Source organism: Jaculus jaculus, chromosome 13 (assembly GCF_020740685.1).
Source record: "Jaculus jaculus isolate mJacJac1 chromosome 13, mJacJac1.mat.Y.cur, whole genome shotgun sequence".
In the NCBI taxonomy this organism is placed as follows: Eukaryota; Metazoa; Chordata; class Mammalia; order Rodentia; family Dipodidae; genus Jaculus; species Jaculus jaculus.
The window spans coordinates 12,631,227-12,657,651 of NC_059114.1; positions in this window are offsets into that span (position 1 = coordinate 12,631,227).

Genomic DNA, 26,425 nt, shown 5'->3' on the forward strand with positions numbered 1-26,425 from the left:
AGTGCCCACTTACATCCCACCTCATTCTCCAACCATCCATTCATTCTTCCATCTACTCCATTCCTCTTTGAATTCATCCACCCACCCCATCCATTATTCCATCCACCCATCCATCCATCCATCCACCCATCCACCCGCCCACTTACCACCTACCCTAGACCCAATACTATGCACTCACTATTTGCCTTTATTTCTTGACTCACCCATCCACCCCACCATCCACTTAGCAAGCATTTGTTAATTACCCATGATATTCCAGGGCTTGTTTTATGGACTTAGCACATACACGGGCCAAGAAATACTCCTTCTCCCAGAAAACTATGTATCCAGTGTGGAAGAGACACACTGAAATGAAAATTAGAAATGAAACCTAAGTGTTAAAGTCACCTGGCAGGCAGGAGGAGGTAGTGTGAGGTGGTCATGCAGTGGTCATACACATAGGCTTTAAAGCTGGACTTGTTTGCTTTTGATTTGGACCCTGCTGCACGTTACCTGGATGTCTTTCTACCAACCACAGCACATGGTTAGACCTTGGCTTCCTTGTCTGCTAAATAGGACTGATATCCACATCGACTTCAGAGGATTGTGGTGACCAAGAAACAGATGGATTCTGAGTAAGTTAGGATGTTGGGAGAGTCACATAGTCAAGGATAGCAGAGGAAATGTGTATGGTATGAGGGCCGGGAAACCCCAGTCCCACAACTGCAAAGAGCTGAATTCACCCACCACCCACGTGAACTTGGGGACTTCAAGCTCGGGAAGGAGCCAGCCTTGACTGTACTGCAAGACCCTGAAAAGGGGCTGGGGAGATGGCTTAGCGGTTAAGCGCTTGCCTGTGAAGACTAAGGACCCTGGTTCGAGGCTCGGTTCCCCAGGTCCCACGTTAGCCAGATGCACAAGGGGGTGCATGCGTCTGGAGTTCGTTTGCAGAGGCTGGAAGCCCTGGCGCGCCCATTCTCTCTCTCTCCCTCTATCTGTCTTTCTCTCTGTGTCTGTCACTCTGAAATAAATAAAAATTAAAAAAAAAAAAAAAAGACCCTGAAAAGAAGGTATACCTGAGCCACATCTGGACTTTCGACCCAGGGAATCGTGTGATCATGACTGTGTGTCATTTGAAGCCATGAAGTTTCAGACAGTTTACCATGTGGCAGCAGATCAGAAAGACTGGCTTGGGAGCTTTGCTGCTTTCTACTTTTTTACTTTTTTTCTCTTTCTATTATGCTTTCACTTTCTCTTCTAATAAACCTTTGCTTAACCTACCTTTCTTTCCTTTCTTGTAACTTTGTTTTATGAGAAAGAGAGAATGAGAATTGGCACGCCAGGGCCTCCAGCCACCGCAATCGAACTCCAGACACGTGCGCCCCCTTGTGCTCACTTGCTACCTTGTGTCACTTTGTGTGTCTGACTTATTTGGGATGTGGAGAGTGAAACATGGGTCTCTAGGATTCGCAGGCAAATGCCTTAACTACTAAGCTATCTCTCCAGCCCAACCTAACTCTCTTAAAAGAAGGGAGGGAGGAAGGGAGGAAGGGAGGGAGGAAGGAAAGGAAATTAGTTAATGTGCTCCAGGCTCCATGAACACCTCAACATCGAGCCAAGATTTTTAGCAGGGGCCTCCCCCCTGCCCCCATCACACTTCTTGAACGCTAGCCAGCCAGAGGGGTCAGAATGCCAAAGAGTGTCTGATTAGCACTCAACGGACTGGAAAATGCCACTAATCAGAACCTCCAATTCCTGGACCGTGTTATTAGACATGGATTTTCTGGATCTGAAATCTAGTTTTTTTTTTTGGCAATTGGGGCAAATCCCTTGGCTTCCTAGATGGGATTGGGGCAGTGTGACGATGGGGCAGCAGGAAGGTTCTGAGCCAGCAGGAAGCTGAAGGCCATGGGATGCTTACAATGCAGGGATCCACGTGGCCCAGTGCTGAGATGAAAAGAACACAGGCTCACCGCGTTCACAGCCACAGTTCACTCACTGTGACCCTCCCACGCTAGGAAGGGGGCTTGGCCTTCAGAAATATGAAATGCTTCATCACAGATGCACAAGCCTCTTAACCCCAGCTGTATCCTCATCCTCTGATCTTTAACTCATCGATGCCGTCCCTTCTACTCTTCCTCTGTTCTTGAATTTTATACATCACTGAAGTCCTAAATGGTTGACACAACCAACTAGCAACCTTGATAGTCAGGAAAGCCATGGACTGTCCTCAAGAAAAATGTTCAAGTATGCACACACGCATGCACAGACACATGCATACGCACAGACACACACACATGCACTCACACGTAAATTCACACCCAAAGAGGCCCAGATTCACACAGAGACACGCGTGCACAAGCACAGACACACAGGCATAAATGCACACACAGACACTGATAAACACATAGACACACACACAGATACACCCATGTGCACGTGTATGCAAGTAAATTCACATTCAAGGGCTGGAGAGATGGCTTAGCGGTTAAGGCATTTGCCTGCAAAGCCAATGGACCCCAGTTCAATTCTCCAGGACCCATGTTAACCAGATGCACAAGGGGGTGCACATGTCTGGAGTTCGCTTTCAGTGGCTGGAGGCCCTGGTGCACCCATTCTCTCTCTGTCTCTCTCTTTCTCTTTCTCTCTCTCCCTCTTTCTCTCTGTCAAGTAAGTAATAAAAATAAAATATTTTTAAAACTTCACATTCAAACACCAATACATACATACACAGAGATGCACACATGCATTCATACACATATAAATTCGCACACAGAGAGACACAGATCCACACAGAGATCTGAATGCATGGATACAGGTGCCCACATATGCACACATAAATGGACACATACAGACACAAAGATACCCATGCACACACACACACACACACACACACACACACACACACACACACACACATAACTACACACATAGACACACATACACACACACACTGAGTTCTCTGGCTTGCCTGTCATGTGAAGGTGTCCACACAGAACCACTGAGTCTGTTCCTCAGTGTCTGGGTGACATCTCTGCTCTGGTCATCTGAATAGCTATCAGCACTCCAGCATTTGCCAAAGCAACATAACTTTTCCCCTTTACATATATAAAAGAGAATTTCAGAAACTTATGTGGAAATGATGTGCCCCACAAACAGTCACCTGCCATTCTCACCGCTGCGGAAGCCTGTCTTTCTGCACAGCTTGCAGCCTGCAGTGGCGTTTTCATCTTGCAGGGAGCAGGGAAACTTTGCCATCGGGAGAGCAGATGACAGCAGCTTCGCCTTTTCCTCACTGTTGGCACGCTAACCAAACCAGCTGGGGCCAACTCTCTCCCTTTTGCCAGTCTAAGCTCAGGTTCTTGATCCCTGGGGTGGTTTTAATTTACTTTCACAGTAAGATTCTGGACACCAGCCATCCTCCAGCCACTGCTCTGAGTCTCTGCTGTGTGGGGGGGCCATCACTTATCAGGGGTGTGAGAAGATAATTTAGACTCTATGTAGCTGTGCACCCCTTGTCTGAGGGAGATGTGTTCTAAGACCACCAGTGGGTGATTGAAATTGAGGCCACCACCTGCTATGTTTTCCTATCAAATGCAAGCTGATAATGTTTCACTCACAGGTTAGGTCCAGGAAAAGATAAGCAAGAAACAATAATAAAATAGAACAGTTAAAACAAGATATAAAATCAATAAATAAAATAGAACAGTTAATACAGGAAACATTCTATGGGTATAAACTCTCAACCCCAAAACATCTTATTCCATCATTCCTGAGTTTCCTTCTGTGACGGGGGAGATGATGTGACGTCTGTGGGGTATAATAAAGGGAGACCAGTGTGGACACTGTGACACTGAACCAAGGTAAGTGACTGCATGGAGTGTTTAACCACAAGCATGGCAAAATCAGGACAGTCTGACAACTTGAGAACGCAGTCACCAGTTAACAACTGAGTGGGCAGCATAGAATATAGGTACCCTTGACAGAGCGAAGATTCTAGTCCCAGTAAGACAGCGTGAGATTTCATTACCCTACCAAAATAGTGTGCAATGTTAAATTAAGAATCATTTATTTCTAGAATCTTCCATTTAATGTTTTCAGACCCCTGGTTACTGCGGATGACCAAAACTGTGCAAAGTAACGTGATACCTAAAGGGAGACTACCTTATTGGTTAAATACTGGAGCCAGAAAGTTACCTGCTTAAAAAAATAAGGCTGAGGGGGCTGAAAAGATGGTTTAGCAGTTAGGGTGCTTGCCTACAAAGCATAAGGACCCAGGTTCAATTCCCTAGTACCCATGTAAGGCAGATGCACAAGGGGCTTCATGCATCCAGAGTTTGTTTGCACTGGCTGGAGGCCGTGGTGTGCCCATTCTCTCTCTCTCTCTCTCTTTACCTCTTTTACTGTCTCTTAAATAAAATAAATCAATATTATCTTTAAAATAAATAATAATTTTAGTAATATATTTTAATAATATTTAATTTTTAAAACTGTGAGGACCTTTGAGTCTATAACGATGATGGCTCTGTTCTCAGTGTCCCGTGCTCAGATGTGGTTTCCTGCAGGGGCAGAGGACAGCGAGTGGACTGTGGTGCTGCCTGGAGAACTCTGAGTTACCCCAGGATGGCTGTGTGAGGCAGTCTTATGTGATCATGGTTCCTGACTTATTAAAAATTAATTTAGTTATTTATTTGAGAAAGAGGCAGATCGAGAAAATAGGCATGCCATGGCCTGTAGCCACTGCCAAGAAACTCCAGAAACATGCGCCACCATGTGCATCTGGCTTATGTGGGTGCAAGGGAATTGAACTTGGGTCCTTAGGCTTCATAGTCAAGTGTCTTAACCATTAAGTCATCTTTCCAGTCCAGTTCATGATTTTTAAAAACTTAAAAAAAAAAAAACTTATTTGTGCAGGGCATGGTGGTGCACGCCTTTAATCCCAGCACTTGGGAGGCAGAGGTAGGAGGATCACCTTGAGTTCAAGGCCTCCCTGAGACTACATAGTGAATTACAGGTCAGCCTGGGCTAGAGTGAGACCCTACCTTGAAAAAAAGAAGAAAAAAATTATTTGCAAGGAGAGAGAGAGAAGGAGGGGGAGAATGGGTATGCAAGGGCCTTCAGCTACTGCAAAAGAACCCCAAATACTTTTGCCACTGTGCATCTGGCTTTACATGAACACCAGGGACTCGAACCTGGGTTGTTAGGCATTGGAGGCAAACACCTTGGCTGCAAGCCATCTCTCCAGCCCCATGGTTCCTGACTTTTAAGAAAAAAGCTCTAAGAAGCTTTTGCTAACCTCTTGATTTTTTATTCCAACCATTTTCTCCTGCAATAATGGTTCCCAAACCCCAGTGATTTTAACGTCATCATCAAATTTTTTGCTACTCCCTTCCATATGCTTCGTTTATTTTAAATTTGAGATTTGTTCTATGGTTGGTCTATTTATGAAAAACCACCTGACCCAGCCATACCACCCGTGGGTATTTAGCTGAAACATTCCAAGAAATCATATCACATAGACACTTGCTCATCAATGTTTTTTGCAATGCTAGTCACAGTAGCTAAGTTATGGAACCAACCCAGGTGTTCATCAATAGGAAAATGTGAATTATATAACATCAAATGGAATATTTCAACCACACAGAAGAATGAAGTTATGACATTTGTAGGAAAATAGATACAACTGCTGATAATCATATTAAGTGAGTTAAGTAAGTCTCAGAAAGACAAATAATTGTGTTTTTTCTCATTGTGGGTCCTATTATATGTAGATACATTAAGCCATATATATACAGATGGCATGGAATAGGAGCAGAACTCTCTAGAGACAGAGGGAATATTGGGAAGGGAGGAAAGGGGGATGGTGGTGGAGTGTGAGGAGAACATGCTAGGTATATTTTATACTTCCTTGAAAATTGTCTTATATAACCCAATGTAATAAAATCAAAACTTTTTTAAACAGAAGACTTGTTCTAATACTGAATCCCCTTTAGCCTTGTTCTAAGTAGGAATGTGGGTCCCTGGCTTGTTGGGGGCTGGCCACAGTTCCTCTGAAGGATCCCAAGCAACCATGGTGAGCGTGACGAGAGAAAGCATCCCTCTAGGGAGACGGTCTCTGTGAACAGCTCGCTTTAATCAATAGGGAAAAGGGTTTATAAGCAGTTGAGGGTCCTGAGGGGATTGGATATACAAGGTTGCTTGCTGATGCCCAATTGGCATATGGGGACATACATTCCAGTACATAAGCAATGGTCCGGTACAGGAGGATGGGCTGTGCAAAGGTTGCTGGCTGGTACCCTATAAGGAGTTTCCCAGGCAACCGGCCAGAGGTCATAGTGAAAAGCCTAAATTCAGGTGTGCCGGGCTTGGAGAGGGAGTGGCATCCTGTGGGGTTGGGGGGGGGGGTCCTTAGCTTTGTCTGGAAGCTCAGGCCTATCTACTGAAGGCTCCAGCCTGAATCTGGCAAGGCCCGGCATAGGAATAGTCATAAAATCAGAAGTTTGATGTTTTGTCTCCTTCTCCCAAGAGCTATTAAAAATAAGTACATAACTTTAAAAATAAAATCCCTCTCTACGCACCATCAGCAGTCATTCCCACCTCTCCCAGAGGTTTGGCCACGATTCTTGAAAGACACATTATTCTAATAAGTCTCCTCTATAAGTTGAAACTTTTGTGACTTAAAAAAAAACTGCTTTATTCATTTTATAGAGAAAGTGAGAGAGGAGGAAACAAGTAGAGAGAGAAGTAGAGAGAGGCCCTTTCTCTCTCTAGAGGCCTAGAGATAGAAAGCATAATTCTGTTTTTTTTTTTTTTTTTCAGGGGTTTTTGTGTCCATGGCTGCACTAAACAGATGACATACAAGCAGATTGTAGCCGCATAGATAGGGAGGAGACATTGGGTCATGCTGTATCCCTGGTAAAAAAAAATAAATAAATAAAAATGGTACAATAGAAACTTGTGTTTAAGAGATTCATCTAGGTCTGGTTTCTTTGTTAAATTTCTTCTACAGCAACTTAAAACTTTGTCTTATTTCCTAGAAATCACAACAATTAAAAACATCATGGAAATGTTATTTTCCTTGGTCTTGGATTTTTGAGTCGCCTGTAACATGGTACCTGAGACACTCCTAATTCTTTCTGGCCTGGCTTCAGCAATTTTGCCCTGGGCCTGTAAGGCATAAAGAATGTCGATACTTGCTGATGGGTTTGACGTGACTCACATTTTCGGGAGACTCCTGAGAGCCTACTGCCTCAGACAGACGTTGGTCCTCCTGCTAGAAAGGGGCTCAGGACTCACTGGTAGGTTCTCACATCACCTGGAAGCTCTGCACTTCCCAGGCGGATGTGACCACTTGAGTCCCATGTGTATCAGGGGCCCCCTTTCCCTAGCACACAGAGAGTCCCTGCGTCTTCGTGGCCTTCTCTTTGACCAAAAAGCTCCCGATTCTCTAAGCTAGGGTGAGAGCAAACGCTATCCCCCTAGGTTAGAGAATTGGCTCAGTTCAGAAAAAGGGTCAGATTTCGATAATTCACAAACATGGCCGACGCATGGCCATGGGCCAGCCTGAGTGGTCCTTGTTCAAATTGAACAATTTCTGCAGGTTCAGCCCCTCACTTACAAGTGGTGAGCCGACTGTCATGGGGCTGTCTGAAATGCGAGGGAGCAGGGCACGGAGGCTGTGTTTCTCTGGCAAGGAGACAGCTCCAGAAAGTCTCCGTTAATTGGCTGTAGGAGGAGGGCCTCCCCGAGCGCCAAGCCAGCTGATGGAGCACGAGAGCCTGCCTCACATATCACACATTCAGAGATTTAAAACCGTACAGAACGCCTGAGTCCTCTTCTGTGAACTGCTCACTTACCCTTGTCACTGGTGATGATCAGGTGTCACCTCCTCTGAAACGTGCAGGGATGGCCGTCCAGCTTTCTTCAGAGAGAGCCTGACATCTCCAGTACTTGTCAGGAGCGGTGTTTTCTTTTCACCCAATGACAGAGGCGCTAGGACTCTTGCTTGTGTGTGGAATGCCACTCCCATAGGTTCCTGAATTCCTTCTTGACCTGTCTTGAATAGGAATTGATTTGCTTACCTTCTATCAGAATAAAATTGCCAAGTACACATGACAGGTGCTGGCCAAGGAGGCCCTGTCTCTTCAGAAACCTTTGTTGAGCACGTTTTCATCACCCCCCCACCCGCCACGCAAGGGGAGGGATGTATTTTACTTATTTAACTCTGAGAGAGAAAGTGAGAGATGGAGAATGGAAAAGGACAGATACAGGAAATCACACAGCAATAGTCCTAGCACTCACTAGCGCCCCCTTGTCTCTCAGACCTGTGTGCGTCCCAGCTACTTGTACCGGGATCCTGTGGCTTGAGAGCCAAAGGCTCTAACCACTGTGCCACCTCCTGGTTGCCAAGCCTCCTGCGGCTGGTTTCCTTTGTCCTTTCTATCTCCAGCTTGGCTTGAATTTTAGCACCTGGTGACCTGCAATCCAGCATGTAGCCACAGGGTGGCGGCAATGCCATGTTTATCCTCTTAGCTCTGTTGGCACTAAAGGGGCCTGCCATGACTTCCAGTGCCCTGTGTTTATGATATTCAACTACTCTGATCATTGAAAATCAGAGATTAAATGAAAACTATGCAAGATGGGTCAAAGGTTACAAACAGGCCTAAATGTTAGTCCTTCAGTGGGGATATCCTAGAAAGAAATATGTCCGTGACTTCCCTTTGACTCAAGACATTGCTATCATTTTCTGGCAAGTAAAGATATCATTCCAGTGCAATACACCAGAATCTGTTTGGAGAACTGGAGATGCTGGTGTGTACTGGTGTACACATTGTCACCATAAAGCATAGTCATGCCTGCTCTTTTCCTTCCAGGGCAGCTGGGAATTTCTCATGATTGTGAGGAGCATGCAAGGTATATTAGTCAGGGTTCTCTACAGGAACAGAATTGCTAGAATGAATTATTTTAAAAAGGAATCTATTGGATTAGTTTACAGTAGTCCCATAGCAGTTGCAGCCCTGAGAATTACCGAACCTGGTAGCTGCTCAGTCCAAGTCGCCAGATGCCTCAGCAGTCCTGATCCAGCACTGCAGATGTTGCAGGAAAGCCTGGAGGCCTCCTGAGGAGCCACTGGGTTTCGATCCACAAGGCTCTTCATTTGATGTTGGTCTTTAGTCCGCACTGGTCTTCAATCCACGCTAGAAGGTAGGGAGCAGCTCCGGCAGCCAAGTGGAAGGAAGGAAGGAAAAGGGAACTCTTCTACCCACAGCTTCCTTATATCAAGTCCCTCTCTGAGCTGGCCGCCCACTCTGGGGGAAGGGCTCACCCTGGGGCAAGACCTCCTCCTTTACTTGATCCTTCCTAGAAGCAGCCTGTGGATTACTAAACAGATCAGGTTTACAATGCCTTAACTATCACAAATCCACCCCTTGTCAACTTGGCATCAAATCATGTCTCCTTACATCATACTTAATTTCCAAATGAAAACAGTAACAAGCTCATAATTCCGCCCAACATTGCATAACTATCCCACGTACAACAGGAACCGCAATATCTTCCCCAGAACACAAGCTTAGTCTCTAATACAATGGGTCTAATATAAATTCAACAGTTAGCTAATAATATAATCTTAATATTGGTGTAGATACAAACACTCTGTTATCAAGGCAGGACAGAAACATTGCAATCACAGTCTTCGTTTCTGTAACTGATCACGTGGCCTTAGCTGATATTTGTAACTGCCTTTTTCTACTACCCTTTCTGTATTTCCTCCACCATCAGCAAGCACCTCAGCAGGTCTTGGTTCTTTCCCTGCGGGGGTAACCCATACCTCCATTCCTGAAGGATCTGGGCCATTTATCACACTACTTCTATTGGGTTGTTGCAGTCATCCATTGACTTTGACAACAGGACATAGTAACACTAAGAGATGCCCTAAAGGATCTCCTGCCCTCCAGGCATACTCTTTCTTACCTCCATTGTGGAGGAGCAGCCCAATTTCCCCCTGGTAATCTGGATCAAATGCCCCTGCAATCACTGTAACTCTTTTCTCAGCCTGTTCACTCAAGGGCATTAGGAGACCAAAGTGACCAGGGGGAAGTCTTAGCTGCCAGTTCAATAGAATATTCTTTGTGTCTCCTGGATAAAGCACTCCCCCCTCTGGGACCAAGATTTGTAGTCCAGCAGAGCATAAGGTTGCAGGAACAGGAAGCAAAAATCTAGCTAACGGGTCACTTGGGGTGATGGTAAGTGGGACCATTCCCATTTCCACCCCTTGATTCCTGGACCCATGAATCCTGGCTATAGGAGAAACAGTGCCATATATAGGATGCTGATTCAGAGCATATACAGCCTGCTGGAGGACACTCCCCCAGCCCTCCAAGCTGTTGGTTCTGTAGCTGTTTCTTCAAAAGGCCATTCCACCGTTCTATCAAGCCAGCTGCTTCAGGGTGGTGGAGCACATGGTAAGACCAGTGAATTCCATGATCATGAGCCCACTGATTACTTCCTTGGTGGTGAAGTGAGTTCCTTGGTCAGAAGCAATGCTGTGTGGAATGCCATGAGGGTGGATAAGGCATTCTGTAAGCCCACGGATGGTAGTTTTGGCAGAAGCACTACGTGCAGGAAAGGCAAATGCATACCCAGAATAAGTGTCTATTCCAGTAAGGACAAAACGCTGCCCTTTCCATGATGGAAGAGGTCCAATGTAGTCAACCTGCCACCAGGTTGCTGGCTGGTCACCCCGAGGAATACTACCATATTGGGGGCTCAGAGTTGGTCTCTGCTGTTGGCAAATTTGGCACTCAGCAGTAGCCATAACCAGGTCAGCCTTAATGAGTGGAAGTCCATGTTGTTGGGCCCATGCATAGCCTGCATCTCTGCCCCTATGGCCACTTTGTGCGTGGGCCCATTGGGCAATGACAGGGGTGGCTGAGGAAGGAGGTTGACCACTATCCACAGAATGGGTCAGCTTGTCTACTTGATTATTAAAGTCATCCTCCAGTGAGGTCACCTTCTGATGAGCACTGACATGGGACACAAGTATCCTTATATCCTTTGCCCATTCAGAGAGGTCTATCCACATACACCTTCCCCAAATGTCCTTTTCACCAATTTTCCAATTGTGCTTCTTCCAAGTCCCAGACCATCCAGCCAAACCATTGGCCACAGCCCATGAGTCAGTGTATAACCGCACATCTGGCCATTTTTTCTTCCAAGCAAAATGCACAACCATATGCCCTGCCCGAAGTTCTGCCCATTGTGAAGACTTCCCTTCACCACAGTCCTTCAGAGTTGTCCCAGAAAGGGGCTGTAATGCTGCAGCTGTCCACTTCTGGGCAGTGCCGGCATAACGTGCTGAACCATCTGTAAACCATGCCCTAGATCTCTCCTCCTCAGTCAGTTGATCATAGGGCACACCCCATGATGCCATAGGTGCATGCTTGGGGACAGAAGGTATTGCAACAGGAGTAGCAACCATAGGCATTTGGGCAACTTCCTCATGTAACTTACTCATACCTTCAAGGCCTGCTTGAGCCCGATCACGTATATACCACTTCCACTTGATGATGGACTGCTGCTGTGCATGTCCTACTTTTTGGCCTGGTCAGTCAGACAACACCCAGCTCATAATGGGCAGCTCAGGTTGCATAGTAACTTGATGGCCCATTGTCAAACGTTCAGTTTCCACTAAGGCCCAATATCAGGCCAAGAGCTGTCTCTCAAAGGGAGAATAATTGTCTGCAGATGATGGCAGGGCCTTGCTCCAAAATCCCAAGGACCTCTGCTGTGAGTCACCTATGGGGGCCTGCCAAAGGCTCCAAACAGCATCCCTGTCTGACACTGAAACCTCAAGTACCATCGGATCTGCTGGATCATATGGCCCAAGGGGTACAGCAGCCTGCACAGCAGCCTGCACCTGTCGAAGAGCCTTCTCTTGTTCTGGGCCCCAATGAAAACTAGCAGCTTTCCAAGTCACTTGGTATATGGGATGGAGTAAGACACCCAAGTGAGGAATGTGCTGTCTCCAAAATCCAAATAGGCCCACTAGACGTTGTGCTTCTTTCTTAGTGGTAGGAGGGGCCAAATGCAACAACTTGTCCTTCACCTTAGAAGGAATATCCCTGCATGCCCCAAACCACTGAACTCCTAGAAATTTCACTGAGGTGGAAGGTCCTTGAATTTTGGATGGATTTATTTCCCATCCCCTGATGTGCATATGTTGTACTAGCAACTCCAGAGTGTTTGCCACCTCCTGCTCATTTGATCCAATTAGCATTATGTCATCAATATAATGGACCAATGTGACACCCTGTGGAAGGGACAGGCGATCAAGGTCCCTGAGAACTAAGCTATGACACAGGGCTGGAGAGTTAATATAACCTTGAGGTAAAACAGTAAAGGTGTACTGCTGACCTTGCCAGCTGAAGGCAAATTGCTTCTGGTGGTCCTTATGGACAGGTATGGAGAAGAAAGCATTTGCAAGATCAATAGCTGCATACCAGGTACCAGGAGACGTGTTAATCTGCTCAAGTAAAGAAACCACATCTGGTACAGCAGCTGCAATTGGAGTCACCACCTGATTAAGTTTCTGATAATCCACTGTCATTCTCCAGGATCCATCTGTCTTCTGAACAGGCCAAATAGGAGAGTTAAAGGGAGATGTGGTGGGAACCACCCCCCCTGCATCCTTCAAGTCCTTTATAGTGGCACTAATTTCCGAAATCCCTCCAGGGATGCGATATTGTTTTTGATTCACTATTTCCCTGGTGGTGGGAGCCTCAGTGGCTTCCATTTGGCCTTTCCAACCATAATAGCCCTTATTCCACAAGTCAGGGAACCAATGTGGGGGTTCTGCCAACTCCTAAGTATATCTATCCCAATTATGCATTCTGGGACAGGGGAAATAACCACAGGATGCGTTCGGGGACCCAGTGGACCCACTGTCAGTCTAACATTCGCCAAAACTCCATTGATCACCTGACCTCCGTAAGCACCTACCTTAACTGAAGGGCCATGGTGCTTTTTGGGGTCTCCTGGAATCAATGTCAATTAAGAGCCAGTGTCCAGTAGGCCCCGAAAGTTCTGATTATTTCCTTTCCCCCAGTGTACAGTTACCCTAGCAAAAGGCTGCAGGTCCCTCTGAGGAAGGATAGGTGTAAGTTTAATATTGAAACTTTTGGCAGTTGTAGGAGGGTCCTTCCCCGAGGGAACCTGGCCAGCCCTTCAATCAAGGGGCTCAGGATCTGTAAACTGGCTCAAGTATGGAAACTGATTAAGAGGCCTTGATTTCTGTTCCTATAATTCAAAGTGGCTTTATGTCCCCTTACTCTGGAACTTTTCTGCTTATACAGATCAAGAAGAAACTCAGTAGGCTTCCTATCTATTTGACTTCTGGGAACACCATGATTAATCAGCCAATGCCAAAGGTCCATACAAGTCATACCTTTATGTGCACAATTTTGCCTATGCTGTCTATTATGAAAAACACGTTCACCCCGCCTTTGGCGATTCAGCGCTGCCACTTGGCCCTTGTTACCCCGAGATCCAGTTATGCCCATTGCATCTAAATCACCTAATGCAGCAACTGCAGCTCCCACTGTGAGGTCTTCTTTACATAAAAGAGCAATGATAGGGGACTTTAAGTATGCTGGCGCTCCCCTCACCAATCTGTTTCTTATGGTCTTAGTGAAGGGCACATCTTCTGGTCGCTCCCATTGTGGGGGCAAAGATGAGTTTACATGGCAAATCCACTCCAGCATTCGAAGTTCTCTGAGCTTTTTAATCCCTTCATCGACATTAAGCCAAGGGATATCAGGCAGCTCAAGCTCATTCACAGTAGGCCATCTTTGGAGCCATACTTCAGTCAACCAATCAAATAAACTCTTGGCACCCCTTCCAACTGCACGAGCTGCATTATTAAATCTAAAATCTCTGCTCAATGGGCCCATTTCAGTAAATGCAGCCTGATCCAATCTTATGTTCCTTCCTCTAACATCCCACACCCTTAAAATCCATTCCCACACACATTCCCCATGCTTCTGCCTGTAATAGTTAGAAAACTCCTGAAGTTCTTTAGGGGTGTACCTCACCTCCTCCTGTGTCACACTTTCTATCTCACCTTTAGGAGCCTGTGTAGCCTTTCTTCTGGTTATAGGCCTAGAGGCAAAGATGGGTGGGAACTAAGAATCACCAGCATTTTCTGCTGATTCCTCAGACAAAGAGGGATGAATTCCCTCAGGCAAGAGTGGGGAGAATAATACTTCAGGATGTTGGGGTGGGGATACAACTGGTGCTAAGGGAGGGCAGGTCATATTTTCATCCAAAACACCTTCTTCAGAATCTAACACTTCAATGTCCCCAGGTTCTTCAAGGTCTTCCCACACATCACCATCCCAAGTCACAGGATCCCACTCTTTTCCAATCAGTGCCCTCACTTTAACTTCTGACAGGTGGTGAGGCTGGGATTTAAGTTCACATTGCAAGTTAGCCAATCTCACAATGAGAGCTTGGGTTTGGTTTTCTGCAATTGGAGTCCTGTTCTGGCTAGAGAGGAGACTCTCCTCCAGGGCACCTTTAGAAACCTTGAGATCATGTATGTAGGTCTTAAGCTTGGAATTTTCCTTTTTGAGCTTCTGCTGTTCCCTCAGTAGTTTTTCCAGAGATGCTAAAAGCAACCAACCAGCCTCATCATTGGTCTTACTTTTCCACAAATATTCAAATGTTTTAAATACAGAGTCACTAAATTACTTGCTCTTCACAAGACATGACTCAGGGTCACCAAATACATCTATCTCATGGAGTTCTTTAAATAGCGCACACCATGGATTATTAGTGCCCTCCTTATTTCCAGTAAAGGCGCTCTCCTTATCACCAGTAGGACCTTTAGTAGCACTGAAATTGGAGAGCCAACCCCAGATAGCACTAAGCCCACAAGAGAAATCCATCCTTACAAGTCTGTTTCTCTAGAACCACTCCTGGTACCAAAATCTGTATTAGTCAGGGTTCTCTAGAGGAACAGAATTGCTAGAATAAATTATTTTAAAAGGGAAATTATAGGATTAGCTTACGATAGTCCAATAGCAGTTGCAGGCCCGAGAATCACCGAACATGGTAGCTGCTCAGTCCACGTCGCCAGATGCCTCAGAAGTCCCAACCCAGCACGTGCAGATGGTGCAGAAAAGCCTGGAGGCTTCCTGAGGAGCTGCTGGGTTTTGATCCACACGGCTCTTCGGTTGATGTTGGTCTTTAGTCCTCACTGGTCTTCAATCCATGCTAGAAGGTAAGGAGCAGCTCTGGCAGCCAAGTGGAAGGAAGGAAGGAAAAGGGAACTCTTCTACCCAGAGCTTCCTTATATCAAGTCCCTCTCTGAGCGGGGCCGCCCACTCTGGGGGAAGGGCTCACCCTGGGAGAAAGACCTCCTCCTTTACTTGATCCTTCCTAGAAGCAGCCTGTGAATTACTAAAAAGATCAAGGTGACAACGCCTTAACTATCACACAAGGCCACAACAAATTCTAACTGTGTTCACAGTGGACCTCATGTTACGTATCTCCCTTGATATCTGTGGACGTGCCTCAATGAATGTGGGGCAGGTCCGTGATGATCCAATTACTTACCCTTCTGGTCCTTCCTTCCACCTGCATGCATTGTCGGGTCAGGATGGTTCTCCACAGCCTGCGAGTGGGGATACCCAAACCCTCAGAATACATGTTTGGACCCCGACACTCCTAATTCTTTCTGGCCTGGCTTCAGCAATTTTGCCCTGGGCCTGTAAAGCATAAAGAATGTCCATACTTGCGGATGGGTTTGACGTGACTCACATTTTCGGGAGACTCCTGTGAGCCTACTGCCTCAGACAGACGTCGGTCCTCCTGCTAGAAAGGGGCTCAGGACTCACTGGTAGGTTCTCACTTCACCTGGAAGCTCTGCACTTCCCAGGCGGATGTGACCACTTGAGTCCCATGGGTGTCAGGGGCCTCCTTTCCCTAGCACACAGAGAGTCCCTGCATCTTTGTGGCCTTCTCTTTGTCCAAAAAGCTCCCGATTCTCTAACCTAGGGGGAGAGCGAACCTATCCCCCTAGGTTAGAGAATCGGCTCTCTTCAGAAAAAGGGTCAGATTTCTATAATTCACAAAGATGGCCGACGCATGGCCATGGGCCAGCCCGAGTGGTCCTTGTTCATACTGAGCAATTTCTGCGGGTTCAGCCCCTCACTTATAAGTGGTGAGCCTACTGTCATGGGGCTGTGTGAAATGCAAGGGAGCAGGGCGCGGAGGCTGTGTTTCTCTGGCAATGAGACAGCTCCAGAAAGTCTCCGTTAGTTGGCTGGAGGAGGAGGGCCTCCACGAGCGCCAAGCCAGCTGATGGAGCAGGAGAGCCTGCCTCACATGTCACACATTCAGAGATTTGAAAACCGTCCAGAACGATTGAGTCCACATCCGTGGGATGCTCACTTACCCTTGTCACTGGTGATGATCAGGTGTCACCCCCTCTGAAACGTGCAGGGATGCTGGTCCAGGTTTCTTCAGAGAGAGCCTGACAACTCCAGGACTTGTCAGAAGAGGCGTTTTCTTTCCACCCAATGACAGGGGCTCTAGGACTCTTGCTTGTGTGTGGAATGCCACTCCCATAGGTTCCTGAATTCCTTCTTGACCTGTCTTGAATAGGAATTGATTTGCTTACCTTCTATCAGAATAAAATTGCCAAGTACACATGACAGGTGCTGGCCAAGGAGGCCCTGTCTCTTCAGAAATCGGTGATGAGCACATTTTCATCATCCCCCCACCCCCCAATCAAGGGGAGGGAAGTATTTTACTTATTTAACTATGAGAGAGAACGTGAGAGATGGAGAATGGAAAAGGACAGATACAGGAAAGGGGCAAAGCAGACACCCTAGCACTCACTAGCGCCCCCTTGTGTCTCCGGCCTGCGTGCGTCCCAGCTGTTCTAACCGGCATCCTGTGGCTTGAGAGCCAAAGGCTCTAACCACTGCGCCACTTTCCGGTTGCCAAGCCTTCCGCGGCTGGTTCCCTTTGTCCTTTCTATCTCCAGCGGGGCTTGAATTTTAGCACCTGGTGACCTGCGATCCAGCATGTAGCCACAGGGTGGCGGCAATGTCATGTTCATCCTCTTGTCTCTGCCGGCACTAAAGGGGCCTGCCATGAATTCAGGCTCCCTGTGTTTGTGATATTCAGCTGCTCTGATCATTGAAAGTCAGAGTTAAATGAAAACTATGCAAGATGGGTCAAAGGTTCCAAACAGGCCTAAATATTTGTCCTTCAACGGGGATATCCTAGAAAGAAATATGTACGTGACTTCCATTTGACCCAAAGACGTTGCTATCATTTCCTGGGAAATAAAGATTATCATTCCAGTGCAATACACAAGAACCTGTTTGGAGATCTGGACACGCTGGTGTGCAGTGTCATCTACAATGTCACCATAGGGCTGGAGAGATGGCTTAGCGGTTAAGCGCTTGCCTGGGAAGCCTAAGGACCCCGGTTCAAGGCTCGGTTCCCCAGGACCCACTTTAGCCAGATGCACAAGGGGGCACACTCGTCTGGAGTTCGTTTGCAGTGGCTGGAGGCCCTGGCGCGCCCATTCATTCCCTCTCTCTCTCTCTCTCTCTCTCTCTCTCTCTCTCTCTCTCTCTCTGTCTCTGTCTCCCCCTCTTTCTCTCTCTGTTGCTCTCAAATAAATAAATAAAATAAATAAATAAATAAATAATTACAATGTCGCCATAAAGCATAGTCATGCCTGCTCTTTTCCTTCCATGTCAGCTGGGAATTTCTCATGATTGTGAGGAGCATGTAAGGCCACACAAATTCTAACCGTATTCACAGTAGACTGTGTGTTGTGTACGTATTCACCGTATCTCCCTTGATATCTGTGGGCGTGACTCAGTGAAGGAGGGGCACGTCCGTGAAGATCCAATTACTTACCCTTCTGGTCCTTCCTTCCACCTGCATGCATGGTCAGGTCAGGATGGTTCTCCACAACCTGCGAGTGGGGGTACCAAAACACTCAGAATAAACATTTGGACCCCGACACTCCAAATTCTTTCTGGCCTGGCTTCAGCAATTTTGCCCTGGGCCTGTAAGGCATAAAGAAAGTTGATACTTGCGGATGGGTTTGCGTGACTCACATTTTCGGGAGACTCCTGTGAGCCTACTGCCTCAGACAGACGTCGGTCCTCCTGCTAGAAAGGGGCTCAGCACTCACTGGTAGGTTCTCACTTCACCTGGAAGCTCTGCACTTCCCAGGCGGATGTGACCACTTGAGTCCCATGGGTGTCAGGGGCCTCCTTTCCCTAGCACACAGAGAGTCCCTGCGTCTTCGTGGCCTTCTCTTTGGCCTAAAAGCTCCCAATTCTCTAACCTGGGGTGAGAGCGAACCCTCTTTCTGAAGAGAGCCGTTTCTCTAACCTAACCTGCATTTGCTCTTCTAGTCACTTATTCTCAACACTCTTTGTTATCATGACTTGGACAACATAGGCTCCTTTTTAAATTCTTAATCTTTCTCAACATGGAATTTCACAGGATTTTTCTTCTGTATCTGGCTTTTTAACTCATTGTTTACTGTGGCTGTAGGCTGTTTGTTTGTGTCACATCACTGTGGGCCATCATGTGGCTATACCATGCATACTTTCCACTCATATATTGATGGACATTTGGGTGGTTTCCCGAACATCCTTGTACATTTGTATTGCCAAATGAATGCACATGCATCTTTTGGGTATAGACCAAAACATAGAATTACTGAGTCATGCATTACAAATACAACTGACTTGAAGATACTGTGAATCCCTTTTTTTGGAGGGTTTCCAAGGTAGGGTCTCACTCTAGCCCTGGCTCATCCGGAATTCACTATGTAGTCACAGGGTGGCCTCAAACTCACAGTGATCATTATATCTCTGCCTCCCAAGTGCTGGGATGAAAGTCGCACACCACCATGTCAGGCTTCTGTTTTTTAAATTTTATTTTAAATTAATTTATTTATTTGAGAGAGTGTATGGGCATGCCAAAGCCTATTGGCACTGCAAGAGAACTCTAGGCAATGCCTGTGCCACTTGGTGCCTCTGGCTATATGTTGGCATTGGGGCCTTGAACCTGGGTAGGTAGGCTTTGCAAACAAGTACCTTTAACCAACGAGCCATCTCTCTGGCTCCTGTAAAACCATTTTCAAAACTTTATTTGAGAGGGGGGAAGTGAGAGTAAGAAACACACGCACACACACACACATACACACACACACATGGACAGAGAGAGAGGAGGCCGATAGAGAGAGAAAATGGGCATGCCAGAGCCTTCAGCTATTGCAAATGAACTCCAGACACATGTGCCACCTCGTGCATGTGGCTTACATGGGATCTGGGGAATCTAATCTGAGTCCTTAGGCTTCACAGGCAAATGCCTTAACCCCGTAGCCATCTCTCCAGCACGCAAAACCATTTTATAAAGTGTTTCCACCAGTTTATACCATTGCCAATAACCTATGCAGATGGTTATTGGTCTGACACAGGTATTTTTTAATTTTTAATTTTTAAAAAAATTTTTATTAGCATTTTCCATGATGATAAAAAAATCTCCCATGGTAATTCCCTCTCTGCCCCCCACCCCACTTTCCCCTTCGAGATTCCATTCTGCATCACATTACCTCCCCATCTCGATCATTCTGGCACAGGTAGTTTAAATCTCTAGGAGTTCCTTTTATTTTGGGTAAAAGTCCGTCTTGATTTTGCAGATATTCGCTGTTCCTCTGCTGGCTGGCTTCTCATTCCCTTCATGGTATCTTTTGATTATTTTTATATCTTTATTTTATTTACTTATTATAATGTTTACTAGTATTATTGTTAACAAGATGTTTCCTATGATTACATCATGTGTTGGGACCCTCTTTTCCCTTGGCCCTGCCCCTATTCAGTTGGGCTGCAGGGATTCACTATGGGGCTGTGGGTTGTGCATGGTGGGAGCAGTAGTCAGTTATTTTGGGGGAAAAGGAAATGTCTCTGGGCATGAAGTCTCAACCTGTGGCTCTTACAGTCTTTCTGCCCCCTCTTCCACAAAATTCCCTGAGCCATGGTGGGTGAGTTTTAAGTCTACTTTAGTGATGAGCTCTCCGGAGCCTCTGGATCTCTGCTTTGGTAGGTGTTGAGTGTCCTCAGGGTCTGTCTTCTTCACCCTGGCGCTGATTGTCAGGTTCAGCACAGAAGCATCTCTCATGCTCGACTCGCCAGTTCCTCTGTGGATTCAGCTGTGGCTTGGCTGAAGTGTGGGTGGTTTATCTCCTCAGGTCTCGCTAGCTTCTGAAAAAGAACAGATTCTCCAACAGAGACCGAAGTCAGCATAGTTTAAATGGGATGAACATTATTAATTTAGGGACAACTTGTTGTATGTAACCCCCCTTTAGGCCAAAATCTTTTGATTATTATTAATAGCTGTGGTTGCAAACCAGTCTGTCAGCACTGCCCTTTAGCTAGCCCTTCAGCGAGATGTTCAGGAGTCTTTGCCTACCCCAAGAGCATGGATGTATCCTCCCTCGGTTTTTCCTGCAAAACACATTGGATCACCTTTTCCCATTTACATGCAGGATGTGGTTTCCTTTACATAGCAGTTGTCACGTTCACCTCACATTTAGATGTACGTTCACCCAGAACCGGTGTGAGGTAGGCCTCAAGATGCGTCTTCCCCATGTGGGCACCCAGAGTTAACCCTGCATCAGTTTTGGGGAGTAACATTCTCTCCCTTCTTCTTACACCAACACCTCTGTAAGAAGTTGGTAGTGCTATTTACATGAGTCTATTTCTGAACTCAGTGTCTTGTTCATTCAATGCATGTGTGTAATCTTCAAAAAAACAAAAAGCTTTCATCTGGGGGCTGGAGAGATGGCTCAGCAGTTAAGGTGCTTGCCTGCAAAGCTAAAGGACCCAGGTTCAATTCCCCAGAACCCACATCAGCCAGATGCACAAGGTGGTGCATGGGTCTGGAGTTCATTCCTTGCAGTGGCTAGAGGTCCTGGTGCACCCATTCTTTCTTTTGCCCTCTCTCTCTCTCTCTCTCTTTCCCTACCTCTTTCTCTTTCAGAAAGGAAGGAAGGAAGGAAGAAAGGGAGAGAGAAAGAAAGGAAGGAAGAAAGAGAAAGGAACAAAGGATGGGAGAGAGGAAGGAAGGAAGGGAGAAAGAAAGAAAATCTTAAAACCTTTGATTTTGGAAGGAAAACTTGGAAAGAAGGCATCACCCCTTGGAATATATCTTGCGATGCCATAGTTGTGGTCATGGGAGAATCACAGAGAAATCTGCCCAGCTGGAGAGGCAGCTGTGGCCGTTTCAGAGTGGCCTTTGAAATGTCTCAGTGTCTGGCACTTCGGCTCTGGGCTTTCCCCTGGATCAGTTCACAGTGCAGTGGACAATGGGCGAAGCTTAATTCTCTGCACTTTCCATGGGGCAGGATGCAAAGAATCTGAAATCTCAGCATTTGACTTCCTTGAAACAAACTTGCCCCTTGTGCAAGCTTGTCCTTCCCCGGAAAGCTGTGAAATAAATACAAGGTCTCCTTGCAATTCTCTCTTACGCTGCTTGCCTCGGTTTAATATATGAGACACGACATCATAGTCTCCAGGTTCAAAATTACCTCCAAGTCATCATCTCCTGGAGGGTTGGTAGTAAACATTCTGTCACATGGCTATAGATTTTTTGCCTGTCTCCATCAATCAGCCCCCTGGGAGATATCTGGGGAATGATACAGGAATGAGCTGAATCGGCGAGTACCCGTCTGTGGCTGCCAGCTCTCTGCAGAGGGAGACAGGCTCAGCCGCAGGCAGGCTGGGTTTATGGTGGGTGGGTTTCTGCATCAAGAATTTGATCCCTGGGTGGTCTGTTGGCCTAGCTCAGAGAAGGGTCGGGAAATTCTTTACTCTTAACTTTGGCTCTCTGCTGTCCTCTCGGAGGATGCCTGAAACCAAACGAGCCCCGTGTTTATAAAACCGTTAAGAGCTCCTATTTGTGAGCACTCACTCTGCCCCAGATCATCTGCTTGTCTTCCTCACCTGTCAGGTTACTAATCTTTGGAGTCACCCTAGGATGGAGTTGCCATGTACCGCATTACCCCTATTTCACAGCATAGGAAACTAGTAGCTATGTAGCTGACCAGTGGCAGAGGCAGGTTTTGAACGTGGGGAGTTCTCCTTCTGGGGGCCAGGTGTGTAAGTCCCTACTCACCACTGCTCTCAATCACGTAGCTCTGAGCCCGTCCACTGGTGTGTGTTCTCACTAAACACTTAAGGGTGCTGTTCTGTCTGCGCCGTGCAGGAGAGATGGAAGCTCTGTGAAGGGCATCTGCTCAAGCAAGTTGAGCAAGTGGATGGCTCTGGATTCAGGTGACACCTGAAACTCCGCCCCCCCCCCCCCCCGAAGGCAGGAAGAGCCAGAGCAGGCTGTCTGCAGAGCCTCAGGGGAAATGCAGCTTCAACTGGAGGACCTAATGGCCGGGGGAACCTGGGTCAAGGTTCCAATCGAGAGAGATCAGATTGGGGGGCGTGAGTGGGGGGTGGTAAATGGTGCTTATTTAATTCATATGACTTTTTTAAAAAAGAAACACAAATTATTAATAAAATCTAGGTTTGGGAGATGGCTCAGTGGGTAAGAGCGCTTACTTCACAACCATGAGGACCAGAGTTCAATCCCCAGCACCCTAGGCAAAAAGTTGGATGTGGCTGCGCTTGCCTGTAACCTCAGCACTGAGTAGACTCCTGGGTCGGCCAATCTAACTGAAAAGTGGTACAAAGTCCAGGTTCGGTCAGAGACCCTATCTCAAGGAAATAGAAGAGCAACAGAGGGAGCCCAACATCCTTTGGCTTGTGTGTGCATGATGACTGGGCATGTCCAGGTGTATAACACACACACACACACACACACACACACACACACCCAACAATTAGTTTTTTTTTAATTTTGGAGACAGAGAGAATTGGTGCACCAGGGCCTTAGCCACTACAATCGAACTCCAGACACTTGCGCCACCTAGTGGACATGAACGACCTTGCACTTGCTTCATCTTTGTGCTTCTGGTTTACCGAGGAGCTGGAGAGTCCAACATGGGTCCTTAGGCTTTGCAGGCAAGTGCCTTAACCGCTAAGCCATCTTTCCAGCCCACCACACAATTTTTTTTAAAATCTAGGTATAGAGGTCGATGTTTATTTAGCAGATCCATTCAAATGAAGGCTCCAGAAGTTCATGGTAATTCCACCTTGGTCCCCAGTCTCCTGCAGGATCCCAGTTTGGCTACAGATCTCCAACAATCAGAGCTGCCTATCTCTAGTGGCCGTTGAGGAACCTGAGAGAGGCAAGTAGCATGATGGCTCAGTGTTTCAGCACCTTGTGTGGGTGTGGTCAGGTCTGGAGCCAGGAAAGATGAGGACCCTGCTTCACTCTCCATGGGTGACAGTCCAACTGGGGCCCCACCAGGCATTGTCAAAGATGAAGCTTGCAGTTCTCATCCAAGCTCACTGAAAACTAGCAGAATTTATTTCCTAGCAGTGCTAAGATTGAGGCTCCCACACCTCACTGGCTAGTCCCTGTCCCAAGCCTTGTGGCCCTCTTTAAAACACAAAAGTTTGCCTCTTCAAAGCCAATAAAAGAGGGCTTCTGTTTCCCTGACCTCTGACTTCTTTCGTGTCTGATCTCTAGGTCTGCTGCTGAAGGGCTCATGTGATTGGGTCAGGCCCATCCAGGACAATCTTACTTTGGAATAAAGCCAACTGATTAGGGACCTTGGTGACAATCTACAAATGCTTTCCACCCTTGCTATATAACCTCAGGTTTTCAGGAGTGTGACAGTCATCACATCCATAGCTTTTCACCCACATTCAAGGCCACAGATTGCAGCAGGCTTTACAGGATGTGGAGGGAAGACCATTCTTAAGTGAACAGAAAAATGAAGGCAGCCTACATTCAGCCCCACAAGCCTGGTGTGAACCACGAGCCACAGAATGCTACATAACCCAACACCACAAACTTGCGGCCCAGTCCCCTGTGGCCACACACCCTTTGGCTAGGAGTGACCTTTGATCAACTAGGACTGTCCTCATTTACGGAGCAGAGGTCGCACAACTAGAAATGATGTGCACGGCAGCTCACACTCACCTCCCAGAACTGTACCCTGGCCAGAAAGGATGCCTTCCCATGGCAGGAAACACACACAGAGAAACTCAGGAAACCCCTGTCGCCCACTGCTCTATACTGTAGACGTTGGTCTATTCACCGTCCAGTCTGCTGCCCTCTTATATGGTGCGCTCGGCAAGCTGGTCTTCCTGTTCTGCTCTAAATGGGTCTGCTATAACCCAATCCCTTCCCTATTACCATCGCAGTGGGAGTGTTGAGAACCACCTCAGACTTCTGCATCTATAGAAGTCAATTTAAGAAAGGGACCTTGTGCTTGGATGCAAAGCCTGGAAAACCTGGGTTCGGTTCCCCAGTACCCCCATAAACCCAGATGCACAATGTGGTGAATGCATCTGGAGTTCATCTGCAGTGGCAGGAGGCCCTGGCACGCCCATTTTCTCTCAAATAAATATTAACAAAACAGAGAGAGAAATGGACCTTAGTGCCAGAGCAATGGTTTAGAGGACATAAGAACCTGATTGTGGATCCCCAACACCTGTGGAAAATCCAGACATGTGATTATACCGGCATATGCCTGGAATCCCAGAGCAACAGAGGAAGATACCTGACTTCGACCTCTGATCTCCCTGTGCGCATGTGTACACACATGCACCACATACATACAAATGCATGTGCACACACTCATGCACACCACACGCACAAACACACATGCAGGCACTCATGCACACCGCATGCACCCACACACATACAAACACACATGCATACACTCATGCATACCACACATACACACACACATAAAGATACATGTGCACACACTCATGTAGACACACATGCATCCACCCACATATGAACACAAGCACGCACACACATGCACCCCCACACATATGAAAACATGTATGCACACCACATGCAAGTAAACAAGTTAAAACTAAAACAGAAGTGGGCCTTGCTGAGAGTGTAGATAGCTCAGTGGTAGGCCCTGGGTTCCATCCCCAACATCCCTCAAAACAAACAAATAATTTAGGTTTCAAAAATTGTATTTATTTATTTGCAAGCAGAGAAAGAGAGAGACAGAGAGAGAATGGGCATGCCAGGGCCTCCAGCCACTGCAAAGGAACTCCAAATGCATGTACCTCTGTGCATCTGGCTTACCTGGGTACTGGGGAATCCAGTCATTAGGCTTGGCAGGCAAGCGCCTTAACTGCTGGGCTATCTCTCCAGACCCAATTTAGGTATTTTTTTAATTCCAAAATTGAGACAGTTGATTTAGTTGGCCTTGGTGGGACCCCAGAATGCACATGATTTTCACAACCTTTCCAGCATCTTTGTGGCTCTCCAAGTGACACAGATCTAGGCTCGAGTTCTGACTTTGCCACTCAGTGGTTGTGAAGATTCTCAATAACTACTCCTTGTCTCTAGACACCTTTAAAGTGGGGCAGGCAAGCCCTAGCTCACAAGATGGTAGAAGGAAGGTAAAATGTGACGATGCAGACAGTGTTGATTCCTGAGTACTCACTAGAATCACTGGGAAGTTGCTCTGGGTCACCTCACGCCAAGCGACTTAGAATCTCTATGATAGGGTCTAGGTGCCAACATGTGAAAGTCTCTAAGTATTCAGATGCAGCACTGATGTAGTGGTCAGCTCCAGTTACAGAGTGCTTTGAAACAAACAGCCCCTCCCAGTCTTAGTGGCTTACAGTAACAAATACTTCTCTCATTCCAAGGTCTGCAGAGAGGATGGTAGTTGCTCAGCGGGGCCTGGCTTGTGTCATACTGAGACCAGCAGCTCTTTGAGGGCATACTTGGTGTGGTGGTGCACGCCTTTAATCCCAGCACTTGGGAGGCAGAGATAGAAGGAGGATCGCTGTGAGTTCAAGGCCAGCCTGAGACTACATAATGAATTCTAGGTCAGTCTGGGCTAGAGCGAGACCTTACCTTGAAAAAAACAGTGTGTGTGTGTGTCCTCCTGAAGCTCATCAGCTTAAAACTGTCACCTGATCATTTCCTCCCACAACCATTGGCTCAGACGGTTCACAAGCTGAAGCAGGGAGGTAGGCTGCCTCCATAGTGAGAAGAAGTGCTTAATCATTCACATAGTCCATGGCTGGGGTAGAGGATGCTGTTGGGGGGTGGGGATGGATTTGGGGACAAGAACCTAATCTCTACAGGTGAAGGCCACCTGTAGTAACTAGCATTCAACCACACAACTGTCAGAGTGTCGGGGGGCGCTCAGTAAACATCATGTGGTATGGAGAGCAGGCTTCCTGGGAGGGAGGCTTGGATGTGGGAGCCACTCCTTCCCTATCGGAGCCAGGGATGTGGCTCCTTA